The sequence below is a fragment of the Mobula hypostoma genome, chromosome 4 (genome assembly GCF_963921235.1).
Source record: "Mobula hypostoma chromosome 4, sMobHyp1.1, whole genome shotgun sequence".
NCBI lineage: Eukaryota > Metazoa > Chordata > Chondrichthyes > Myliobatiformes > Myliobatidae > Mobula > Mobula hypostoma.
This window is the reverse complement of record NC_086100.1, coordinates 8,441,777-8,454,597: the sequence shown is the minus strand read 5'-3', so window position 1 is coordinate 8,454,597 and position 12,821 is coordinate 8,441,777. Positions and strand designations below refer to the sequence as shown.

The 12,821-nt window shown below is 46.9% G+C and overlaps 1 protein-coding gene across 1 annotated transcript in view; it reads right to left on the bottom strand.

Annotated features, from left to right (window-relative positions):
- LOC134345116 (fibroblast growth factor 12) overlaps window positions 1-12,821 on the bottom strand; it is a 403,897-nt gene that overhangs the window by 364,311 nt on the left and 26,765 nt on the right. The window lies entirely within an intron of this gene.

Sequence of the window (12,821 nt, the reverse complement as noted above, 5' to 3'; positions counted from 1 at the left end):
GTTATCCCCTCCAGCTCAAGAGACTGATGGTTGAGGGGTGATAACTGTTCCTGAACCTGGTGGTGTGGGACCTGATGGTTGAGGGGTGATAACTGTCCCTGAACCTGGTGGTGTGGGACCTGATGGTTGAGGGGTAATAACTGTCCCTGAACCTGGTGGTGTGGGACCTGATGGTTGAGGGGTAATAACTGTTCCTGACCCTGGTGGTGTGGGACCTGATGGTTGAGGGGTAATAACTGTTCCTGATCCTGGTGGTGTGGGACCTGATGGTTGAGGGGTAATAACTGTTCCTGAACCTGGTAGTGTGGGACCTGATGGTTGAGGGGTAATAACTGTTCCTGAACCTGGTGGTGTGGGACCTGATGGTTGAGGGGTAATAACTGTTCCTGAAGCTGGTGGTGTGGGGCCTGATAGTTGAGGGGTAGTAACTGTTCCTGAACCTGGTGGTGTGGGACCTGAAGCTCCTGTACCCGACAGCAGAAGCAAGATGACAACATGCCCTTGTTGGCAGGGATCCCTGATGATGGACGCTGCTTTCCTGCAACAGCGCTCCATGTAGACGTGCTCAATGGTGGGGAAGGCTTTACCCATAATGGACTGAACCGTATCCACTACTTTTTGTAGGATTTTCTGTACTTTCTAGGCTGTGATGCAGTCAATATACTTGCCACCGCACATCTATGGAGGTTTGTCAAAGTTTTAGATGACATGCCAAATCTTTGCAAACTTCTAAGAAAGTAGAGGCACTGTTGTGCTTTCTTTGTAATGGCAGTTAGATGCTGGGCCCAGAACAGATCCTCTGAAACAACCAACACAGAGGAAAAAGGAAAACAGCATAGGTTCAGATTGATTCCTGGTCACAGTTCATGTTCAAGGTTAATTGCCATTCAACCATACATAAATACAACCAAATGAAGCAGTGTTACTGGGGCCAAGGTGCATCACAGTCACACACACAACACAAGGCACACGTAGCACACACAAGAAAACAGTAAACATACAGTCACACAAAATATATATAGACCATGTTCCCCAGTCCCCCACTCAGAGACTTGAGAGACATTATTTTAGTTTGTCCAGTTGATTGATGGTACTTGGGATGTTGTTAGCAAGAACAAGCCCACAGCAGTCCATTCGTCACGCACTAGGACGACTGCCAACAGACACAGTCCAGCTTGCCTTCCACTGAGCGAACACCAGAGGACAGCACCGATGGGAAGGACCAGTAACCCAACACATCATGCGTGCCCGCCCACCCACCGCGCACCCTCCGGCATCTTCTTCCTGGAGTGGCTGCAAAAGGCAACCCCATGACACGAGAGCCTGGCCCATGCTCTGAGCAAGACCACGCGGTTCCTCTGCCAGTCTCGCCAATTGACCTGACTTACAGAATTTTATATTACCAGTGCCCTCAGGATCTTGCAATCACAAGAAAAATGTCCAAAACAATCATTTATCACAGTCATAGACCATAACACATAGGAGCAAAATTAGGCTAATCAGTCCATCAAGTCTGCTACGCCATTCCATCATGTCTGATTTATTATACCTCTCAACCCCACTCTCCTGCCTTAACCTTTGACACCCTGACTAATCAAGAACCTATCAATCCCTGCTTTAAATGTACCCAATAACTTGGCCTCCTCTGATTCCCCACCCTCTGACTAAAGAAATTCCTGCTCGTCTGTTCTAAAGGCACATCCCTCTATTCTAAGACTGTGCCATCTGGTCATAAGCTCCCCCCACGATGGGAAACATCCTCTCCACATCCCACTCTAAGGTCTAGAGCTTTTACTATTTGATGGGTTTCATTGAAATCCTCATTCTACTAAACTCCAACAAGTACAGTCCCAGAGCCATCGAATACTCCAGACATGTTAACTCTTTCATTCCCAGAATCATTCTCAAGAACCTCCTCTGGATGCTCTCCAATGCCACCACACATCCTGTCTTAGACAACGGGCCCAAACATGCTCACAATACTCCACATGAAGTCTGACCAAAGCCTTATGAAGCCTCTGAGCCACACAGCAAGAATAAAGTCCACGAACACCATTCCGATTCAGAAAGGCAGCACAGGGATGCATTTTTCACTTGGTAATTAATCTAAAGCAGAACATTTAGCTGCTGAGTGCATTTTTTACGCAGAATTTTTTTTTTTTGAAAAAAGGCTTCACACAATATCTTCACAGTGCAGAGACCAGATAGAAAAATTATAGGATAGGGAATATCTCACTCTTCCCATTCCCCATTCTGGCTCCACTCTCACCCTTTACTCCTCTCACCTCCCTCTGATTCCTTTCTTCCTTCCCTTTCTCCCATGGTCCAAAGTTCAAAGTAATATTATTTTCAAAGTACACATAGGTGACCATACACTGTCCTGAGATTCATTTTCCTGTGGGTGTTCATGGGTACAAAGAAACAGGATATAATCAAAGAACTACACACACAAAGATGGACAAACAACCAATGTGCACAGGGAGGATCATCATCATCATCAGGTTCCGTGCCCAGTTTGAGCTTTGACTGCCATGGCGCACACACTCCTGTTTCGGGTCAAGTGGATCAATTCATTGCTATTCATTTCCAATTCTCTGGCTGCTGTCTCCATCATCATTTGTCTTTGTCTTCCTCTTGCTTTCTTCCCTTCAATCTTTCCCATAATTACCATGGATTCTAACTCCTCTTTTCTAATCACATGTCCAATGAAGTTACGTTGCCTTTTCATGATCTCATACATTATTTCTCTTTTGTGTTTGCTCTGTTCATGACATCCTCGCTAGATATAGGGAGTATCACCTCTCCTATTAGGTCCTTCTTTGGCCTTGTACCTCTTCCACTTATCAACCTCCCAGTTTCTTACTTCATCTCCCCCCACCCCACCCACACACCTTTCCCCTCACCTATTTTCACCTCTCACCTCCCAGCTTGTACTCCTTCCTCTCCCCAACTTCCCCTTCCATTCCAGTAATGAAGGGTCACAACTCAAAATGTCAATTGTTTATAACTTGCCATAGATCCTCCTGACCTGCCGAGTTCCTCCAGCACTTTGTGTGTGTTGCCCTGGATTTCCAGCATTAGCAGAATCTCGTGTGTTGGTAATAGTGTCACCATGTACTCCGAACACCCTCTGGCCCGAACCAATCTCATTTAAGCATGGAATTCTGCTGGTTGTCCTTGGCTGCAATGTCACCAGTGGAGTCAGCCTAGGTACGTTGACGTCCCACTGACACAGTCACTGAATTCCAGAGTAAGCCTGATCATCAACGTGCATCACGGACGTGTCAATCAGAATTTGAATCTCCGTTATAGGTCAACACGGGCCATAGGTCTCAGCTTGAAACACAACTGCACAGGAAGAGCTAAAGGCAGGATCAGCCTCAGATCCTACACTCAGTGGCCATTTTAGGTACGCCTGTACACCTGCTTGTTACTGCAAATATCTTATCAGCCAATCGTGGAGCAGCAACTCAATGCATAAAAGCATGCCGATATGGTCAAGAGGTTCAGTCGTTGTTCGGAGCAAACATCAGAATGGGGAAGAAATGTGATTCAAGTGATTTTGACTGTGGAATGGTTGTTGATGCCCAATGGGGTGATTTGAGTATCTTATAAACTGCAGATTTCCTGGGATTTTCAAGCAGGCTAGGCTCTAGAATTTACAGAGAATGTTGTGAAAAACAAAAAAAAAAAAATCCAGTCAGCTGTATTTCTGTGGGTAAAAACACCTTGTTAACAAGAGAGCTCAGAGGAGAATGGCCAGACTGGTTCAAGCTATCAGGAAGGTGACAGTAACTCAAATAACCCCAAGTTGCAACAGTGGTGCGCAGAAGAGCATCTCTGAACACACAACACATCGAATCTTGAAGTGGATAGGCTACAGCAGCAGAAGACCATGAACATACACTCAGTGGCTGCTTTATTAGGTAAAGGAGGTATGTAATAAAGTGGCCACCAAGTGTACGTCACTACAGCACGGTAACAGGCCCTTCAGCCCAACTGTTCCATGCCAACCAAGTGCCCTATTTTCCCACCTTTGGCCCATATCCCTCCAAACCAAGGGTTCCCAACCTTTTGTATTGCAATGGACCAACAGCATTAAGCAAGGGGTTCATGGAGCCTATATGAGGTAGCACAGCCCAAAATCTTTCCCATCCATGTCCCAGTTTCTTTCAAATCTTGTTAATTTAAGCTGCCTCAACCATTTTCTCTGGTGGTTCACATATGGAATGACATTGCCCCTCAGGTTCCTATAGGGCCAAGGGGCAAAATAGTACCAACTGCCACTCACCACACATAATTATGACAGCAGAAAAACAGTCACAAAATAACAGTACTGTGCAGAACTCATAGGCACAGATATATAGCTCGGGTGCCCAGGAGTTCCGCACAGTACTGTAATAATTTTATGCATTGCACTGTAATGCCGCCACAGAAAACAAATTTCATGACATATGTAAAAGATAAACCTAATTCTGATATGGGTCTGTATTGTGGACTGAAAGTGGGATGAGGGCAAGGAGAGAGGAATCACAATGGGGAAAAAGGGGAAGGGAGAGGGGAGGGAGCAGGAAGCACCAGAGAGACATTCTGTAATGATCAATAGACCAATTGTCTGAAATCAAACGACTTTGCCTGGTGTCTCAGGGCTGGGTGTTTCTGCAGACACACTACCCACCCACCCCCCACACACCCGGTACTCCTTCTGTCCCACACCCCTCCTGCAGCACACCGCCCTCACCATTTCCAACATCCTTTGCTCCTGCCGGATTTACAAACTCGCTCTCCGCTCCACATTGACAAATACAGTACTGTGCAAAAGGCTTAGCACCCTAGCTATATAGATGTGCGTCAGACTTTTGCACAGAACTGTATATAAAAGAATAACGTAGCTCAAGTCCTCAAGTGTCATGGACTGCAGTTTGATGGTGCATGGAAGCTGTCCTGGAGTCGGGTATCGGCAAGTACAAGGCCACAGTAGTTCCTCATACTGCAATCCAGCTCGTCTTCCACCAAGTGAACAGCAGAGGGCAGCACTGATGGGGGAGGCCAGTCCCCAAAGCAGCATGGAATCTAGCGGCACACCGCAGGCTCCAGTGTCTCATTCCCCTGGGGCCGTAACAGGCGACCCCGAGGCAAACGGGCCTTGTCAGCGCAACAACCAGACAACACAGCTCCCTGGCTGTCAGTTTCATATATTTTTTATATTATATATACACATATACACACACACATATTATATATATACACACACACACACACACATACACATTTCTCTCTCTCCATCCATCCATCCCATAGGATGATGATGGTTCCTCTCAGTCAGTTAGTGGGTTGGTACCCCACTCCTCAGAAAGGAACAGCGTGTGCGTGAGTGGATTTTAGGTGAGTAGGGGGTTGCACAGGTCCAGACCCACCCTCTCAACATCCCCTCCCGGATCCAGCAGCATGGTGGGGTCCAAGACGGCTGGGGGAAGTTCTGTTGCCGTGAATGGCCAGACCAAGCTTCGATGCCCTTTCCGCGCTTCACAGCACGTGTTTGCTAGATGACCGTTGACCCTATGAGAGGGTTCATCCGCCCTTTGACAGGTCTTGTTTTTCATCCTGCAGGGTGTGTAGCCACCCTCCTCACCAGGCAAGCCTGGTGGGGGAGCCGGTTTAGTCGCCGACCACCCGACCATGCTACAGGTAGTACTGGGTTACATGCTACCAGTAGCACGCAGACCAGTGACCTGTTTCACCAATGAACCAGTGAATCGGATTTGCAGTACTCTACATGACCAACGTCCAAAAGGGTCTTGCGATCACAAAAAAAAACATCCAAAATAATCACCCACACTGTCTGGTGGACCAGCTCTGATGCCTTCTTCCCTGAGTGGCTGAAGAAAAGTGCAATGTGGTGTACAACATGTCCAGCTCCTTTGCCATCCCACCACGGTGTTTTTAATATCAATCGGTGCCTTGCAATTGTAAAAAGGACATCTGGGACGAACCACTACACCGTTGGCTGGACCCAGAGAGGCCACTGCGCCTGAGGACAATGCCTTTTACCAGAAGATTTACAGTAGAACAGAGTACAATGAAAAACCATAAACACTGACAAACAGCCAATACACAAAATAAGGCACACTGTGAAAATACAAAAAAAGGACACACATGCTTGGAACATGAGGTGCAGAATCCTTGAAACTGAGTCCATAGGTTGTGTTCAGTGTTAAGGTGAGAGAAGTTATCCACACTGGTTCAGGAGCCTAATAGTTGAGAGGCTGTGTACATACATCTACTGATGCTTCCGGACTCATCTTCAGTGATGTTCCTGGAATCATCGGGTGTTTCGGGTCTTTCAACATCATACAACCTCCTCCGGGTGACCCAACCGGGGCTGATTAGACCCCAGCTTGTGTCCAGATGGCTAGCTACTTATGACTCCATGGCTCCCCTCTTTTGAGCCACAGCCATCTTGAGGCCCTCTCTGCCGCATCGGTGGTACTGCGGATGGCTCTCCTCTTCCTCTCTCCCTCGATGCCCAAAATGCTGAAGGCTGTAACTAAAGAATGGGCTATGAATCCCTTACAACCAACCTCCACTGGGAGACACTTCGCTCTCTATCCAGCCTGCTGACAGTTGCTGACCAGTCCTGCGTAGTTGGAGAGCTTCCTTTCATAGGCCTCTTCCAAGCGATCTTCCCATGGGACTGTCAGCTCCAGCAGCACCATTTGCTTAGTAGACTCAGACACTAGGACATTGTCTGGTCGCAGGGTGGTGGCCGCAATATGGTTGGGGAACTTCGGCTGCCCTTCGAGGTCCACCAACAGCTGCCAGTCCCTTGCAGAGGTCAGAATGCCTGCAGATGTTCTTTTGGCAGGTATTGGCTGCTCCCCAGCTCTGACAAAGGCAATGGTCTGTTTGGAGGGTCGGGACCGCTTCGCCCACTCAACTCCTGCACTGACGGCTTCAACGATGGTCTTCAGGACCTGATCATGCCTCCACCTGTACCGTCCCTCACCAAGCGCCCTTGCACAGCCGCTGAGGATCTGCTCCAGGGTTCCTCGCTTGGAGCACAGTGGGCACGCAGATGACTCTGCCGTGTCCCATGTGTGCAGGTTTGATGGGCTTGGAGGCACATCGTACACTGCCTGGATGAGATACTGGATGCGGACTGTTCCTGAACCTGATGCCATGGGCCCCATGTCTCGGGTACCCCATTCCCGATGGCGGCAGCAATGGCAGGGCACTTGATGACGAACTCTGCTTTCTTGTGGCAGCATTCCTTATAAATGTGCACAATAGCAGGGAGGGTGCTGCCTGTAAAGAACTGGGCTGTATCCACCACTTTCTGTAAGTGTCTCCATTCCTGGGCACTGGTGTTTCCCTACCTGGCAGTGATATAACCAGTCAAAGTATTCTTCCCAGACATCCACAGAAGTTTGTCAAAGTTTTAGATGCCACCCCGAATCTGTGCAAACATCTAAGAAAGTAGGGGCAATGCTGTGCCCACTCTGAGTGAATGAGGTCACCCCTCATTTCCCCAAGTTCCAATGGATATCGTCCTGGCCTGCTCAAACTCTTCCTGTAACTCAGTTGCCTCATTCTATTTAGTTACTTGCCCCCACACCCCAAAATGCATGGTCCCAAATAATGATTACAACAAGATAATAAAATTCTCATCTGTTTACAAATTTCTCCAGGGACTCACCTCTCCCTTTCCCCCTCAATATCTCGTCCTCTCCAATCCACCATTTCCAATTCAGGCCTCTCAGAATCAGAATTATCACTGACATGTCGTTAAATCTGTCTGTTTGTGTCACATTGCAATACACATTATTACGAATTATAACAACAAATATAAAAAAACAAGTATAGCAAAAAAAAGTTAAATAGTGAGGTTGTGTACATGGGTGCAATATTCATTCAGAAATCTGATGGCAGAGGGGAAGAAGCTGTTCCTGAAACGTCAAGTGTGTCTTCAGGCTTCCGTACATCCTCACTGACGAGGGCAATGAGAAGGTGTGTTCTTGGTGGTGAGAGTCCTTAATGACAAATCAAATCAAAATCAAACTAAGTTTAACTATCATTCAACCATACTTAGATACTGCTGAGCAAGACAGTGTTCCTCTGGGGCCAAGGTGCAAAATAGCTGGCAAAGAAGCACATTCACTCAAACAAAAGCACAGCTATGCAGTATTAATAGTCCAAGACACTGAGGAACAACACCCAGCAACGACGATACGGTCTCCCGGCAGTGCACAGACGTACACAATCCAGGCTGTCATTACACCACTCGAACACGTGAGGGCAGCACCAACGGGAGAGGCCAGCCACCAGCCAACCGCGGATGTGACGCTGTAACGGTGCCGCATTGCCCCAACTGGTCCGCGGCAGCAGGCTTGAGGCCTAGTCCTTGTTACAACGTGAGGCTGCGCAGCTCTCAAGCCACCAGACAAGGGTAGGAGGCCTGAGGCAACTAGCATAATCACTGTCCAACAGAGACTTGCGTTCACGAGTGAAGTGTCCAAGACAATTTCCCACGATTATGCTGCACCTTCACGTATCAACGCTGATGCCTTCGAGTAGCAGGCAGCAACGTACCCGCAGGCAGGCCGGCTCCTCCTGAGTATGCCGCCTTCCTGAGGCACCACCCTTTGATGATGTCCTCAATGGTGGGGAAGCTACTGCCTGTGACGATCCAAGTCCCGGTGAAGGGTCTCGGCCCATAACATCGACTGCTCATTCCCCTGCATAGATGCTGCCTGACCTGTGTGCCACTCTGGGTTTCCACATCTGCCGAATCCCTTGTGTTTAGAACAGTAGTCTGAACACCCTCTGTCAAGAACAGTTGTCAACAACACACTGAATTCCTCTGATCGCCCTTGGCAGCACTTTCCCCGGTGCAGTCATCCAAGGGTCGCTGACAAAATGTGATCCAAGTGACCTTGACCGTGGAATGACTGTAGGGAGCCAGACTGGGTGGTTTGGAACTGATGATCTGGGATATTCGTGCAGAACCATCTCAAGAGAATGGTGCAAACAACAAAAGCACGCAGTGAGCAGCAGCTGTACGGACAAAAACACCTTGTTAGTGAGAGGTTTGAGACTGGCCACACTGGTTTCAGGTGACAACAACTCAAATAACCTCGCATTAATAAAATGGTTCCTGAGTGAAGGCCATGTAATACAGTAAACAGGCCCTTCGGCCCCACTGATCCATGCCGACCAAAATATCCAACTGTACCAGTGTTAATTCCCACTTTTGGCCCGTATCCTTCTGAATGTTTCCTATCCACGTAGCTGTCCGAGTACCTTTTAAATCTTGTTAAAATAACCACTTCCTCTGGCAGCTCATACACGGGATGAAAAGGTTCAAATGGGGCGCGAACGCTTTTACAGCTCGGGGCATCAGCATTCAGAGTTCAAGTCCGAAGTCATTTTTAAGGAATCTGTACATCCTCCCTGGGGAATGTGTGGGCTGTCCCTCGGGTTCTCTGGTTTCATCCCGCAGTCCAAAGACGTCGTGATTATTTGCGTCTGACAGACAGACCGTGCCTTCACCACATCACGTGTTTTGGGGAATTTGAATAGGTCTCACTTAATGGCACAGATTCAAAAAGTTCAAAGTAAATTACCAATGCATGTATATATGTCATCCTATACAACCCTGAGATCCATTTTCTCTCAGTTATTCACAGTAAAACAAAAATACAACAGAATCAATGAAAAACTATACACAGACCCATAAGCAACCAATGTGCAAAAGACAAACTGTGCAGATACAAAAAAACCATGAATAATAAATAAACAAATAATGCTGACAACATAACTTGTACGAAAAGTCAGTCACACGAACACGAGGAAATCTGCAGATGCTGGAAATTCAAGCAACACACATCAAAGTTGCTGGTGAACGCAGCAGGCCAGGCAGCATCTCTAGGAAGAGGTACAGTTGACGTTTCAGGCCGAGACTCTTCGTCAGGACTAACTGAAAGAAGAGTTAGTAAGAGATTTAAAAGCGGGACTTTCTTACTAGCTTTTCTTTCAGTTAGTCCTGTTGAAGGATCTCGGCCCGAAACGTCGACTGTACCTCTTCCTAGAGATGCTGCCTGGCATGAAAAGTCAGTCTATAAGTTGTGGAATCGGTTCAGATTTGGAGTGCGCGAAGTTATCCACATAGGTTCAGGAGCCTGATGGTTGTCCGGTCCACATGTCATGAAATCTGGGTTTTTTTTTGCGTCAGTAGCAAAATGCATACTTTAGGTGTATAAGATGATGATAGGCATTGATCATGTGGATAATCAGAGGCTTTTTCCCAGGGCTGTAATGGCTAGCACAAGAGGGCATAGTTTTAAGGTGTTTGGAAGTAGGTACAGAGGAGATGTCAGGGGCAAGTCTTTTTTTTCCCCACACAGAGTGGTGAGTGCGTGGAATGGGCTGCCGGCGACGGTGGTGGAGGTGGATACAATAGGGTCCAAGAGACTCCTGAATAGTTACATGGAATGTAGAAAAATAGGGGGCTATGGGTAACCCTAGGTAATTTCTAAAGTAAGTACATGTTCGGCACAGCATTGTGGGCTGAAGGGCCAGTATTGTGCTGTAGGTTTCCTATGTTTCTATGTAAAAATTACAAGAAATTACAATAATATAAAAATAGTAGTGCTAAGAGATCAAAACAGTGAGGTAATGTCCATGGATTTCTGCATTGCGTTGCTGCCACATAATTGGATTATTAGATATTTGCATTTACAAGGTGTACAGTCAGAGAAATAGCTTGCTTAACCTTTCCTCACAAGACATGCTCTCTAATCCAGGTCCATGTGCATCTAATGGACATTTCCCCGATTGGACAGGAGATGGAGAAGAGTGTCAGGGAGTGGGTAGTCTGGGAGAGTGTCTCCTCTTTACACTCCTCCCAGCACATCGACGTAGTCAATTCCATCCAAAATAAATCCATTACTCTGCAACTACTTTCAAGCAAACAAAACTGCTCGGAGGCCGAGCAAAGGGGCTTTTCACTGAATGACGCACTCCCCATCAAGTAATAAAGTTCCAGAGTTGAAGAAAGTACGTTCGATCCTTTATTGAGAAACCAAAGGCAAACTATCATGTAACGATAAAACTAATGAACCTAACCCAGCAATATAAGAAAATAAGTCTGTATGAATATGCCTAGGTTTAAGTGTACTTAGAAGTATTTAAACGATAAACCAGGCAAAGAGGTCATTCCTGGCTGCCTCTAACTCTAACTGGACTAAAAACTGAACTAAAGAGACAGATTGAATACATAATTATACCCTTCACTCTACCACGCCCCAACCCACGTGACAAATTATCCATAATAATGCGCAACACGAAATACAATGCAGACAGGAACTAGATACACTGATCCTAAACGTTAGCAAAAGTGCATATTTGCTACCATATACTGCTTAGATTATGAGGACACGTAGTCCTCTTTTATTGTCATTTAGTAATGCATGCATTAAGAAATGATACAATATTCCTCCAGTGTGATATCACAGAAACACAAGACAGACCAAGACTGAAAAACTAACAAAAACCACATAATTATAACATATAGTTATAACAGTGTAACAATACTATAACTTGATGAAGAACAGGCCGTGAGCACAGTCAAAAAGTTCAAAGTCTCTCTAAAGTCCCACATCTCACGCAGACGGGAGAAGGAAGAAAATTCTCCCTGCCATGCCCGACCACAGTCCGACTCTGAGTCGTCCGAAAACTTCGAGCTCTGATCAGCCCTCTGACACCGAGCACCATCTCTGCCAAACGCTTCGGCCCCAGCCTTGGTCACCAGTAGCAGGCAAAGCTGAGGATTTTGGGGCCTTGCCTCCGGAGATTCTCGATCGCACAGTAGCAGCGGCAGCGATCTGGACATTTCAGAAATTTCTCCAGATGTTCCTCTGTGCCTTCTCACGTCTGTCTCCATCAAATCAGAATTGTGCACAGCATCCTACTTACAAATACGATATCATTTCACTGGAGAGCTGCACGCGCTGTGTCGCGCCGCCATCTTCTCCTCCCGCCGAGAGACTCGTTTTCTTACAGGGGAAAAAATACAGTAGCATTTTATGAAAAACTTCCTAAGTAGACAAACTTATAAACAACCAACATGGAAAAGGCAGATGAAAACATGCCGAGGACGCCAGTTGTAGAGTCTTTGAGAACGAGTCTGTAGATCGGGGAGTCAGCTCGGAGTTGAAATGAGTGAAGTTATCCCATACCAGTTCAGGAGCCTGATGGTTGAAGGGTAATAACTATTCCTGAACGCGGTCCATATGTCATGAAATTCAGCAGACCAGGCAGCATCTGTGGAAAAGAGTAAACAGTCAACGTTCCGGGCCAAGACCGTTGATGATGAGAGGTCTTGTGCCGAAACGTCGACAGTTCACTCTTATCCACAGATGCTGTCTGGCCTGCGGAGTTCCTCCAGCATTTTGTGTGTGTTGCTTGTTTATCATGAAATTTGTTGTCCAATGGCAGCAGTACAATAAATCCTTCTCCGTGAATTGTCACCTTGTCATGGTGGAGAAGCTTGTGTAGTCCTCTGATCCCGAGAGCAATGCCGTCTGGAGCTATGCTCCTGGTAGGGTCACCCATGGCGGTAAGGTCGAGGGTGAAGTCCCTGACAAAGAACAATCCAACCAAGACCTCAACGGTGGAACAGGCGGACGAAGTTACTTCAAACTCAACGGCTGTGAAGGTGGATGAAGGCTGCAACAAATCCATCAGCTCCAATCGTCGTGGTTTCCATGCCATTGGAATCAGTTGGTTGGTTTGTGAAGTATCGTGTGCTTCTTGGAGTGCAA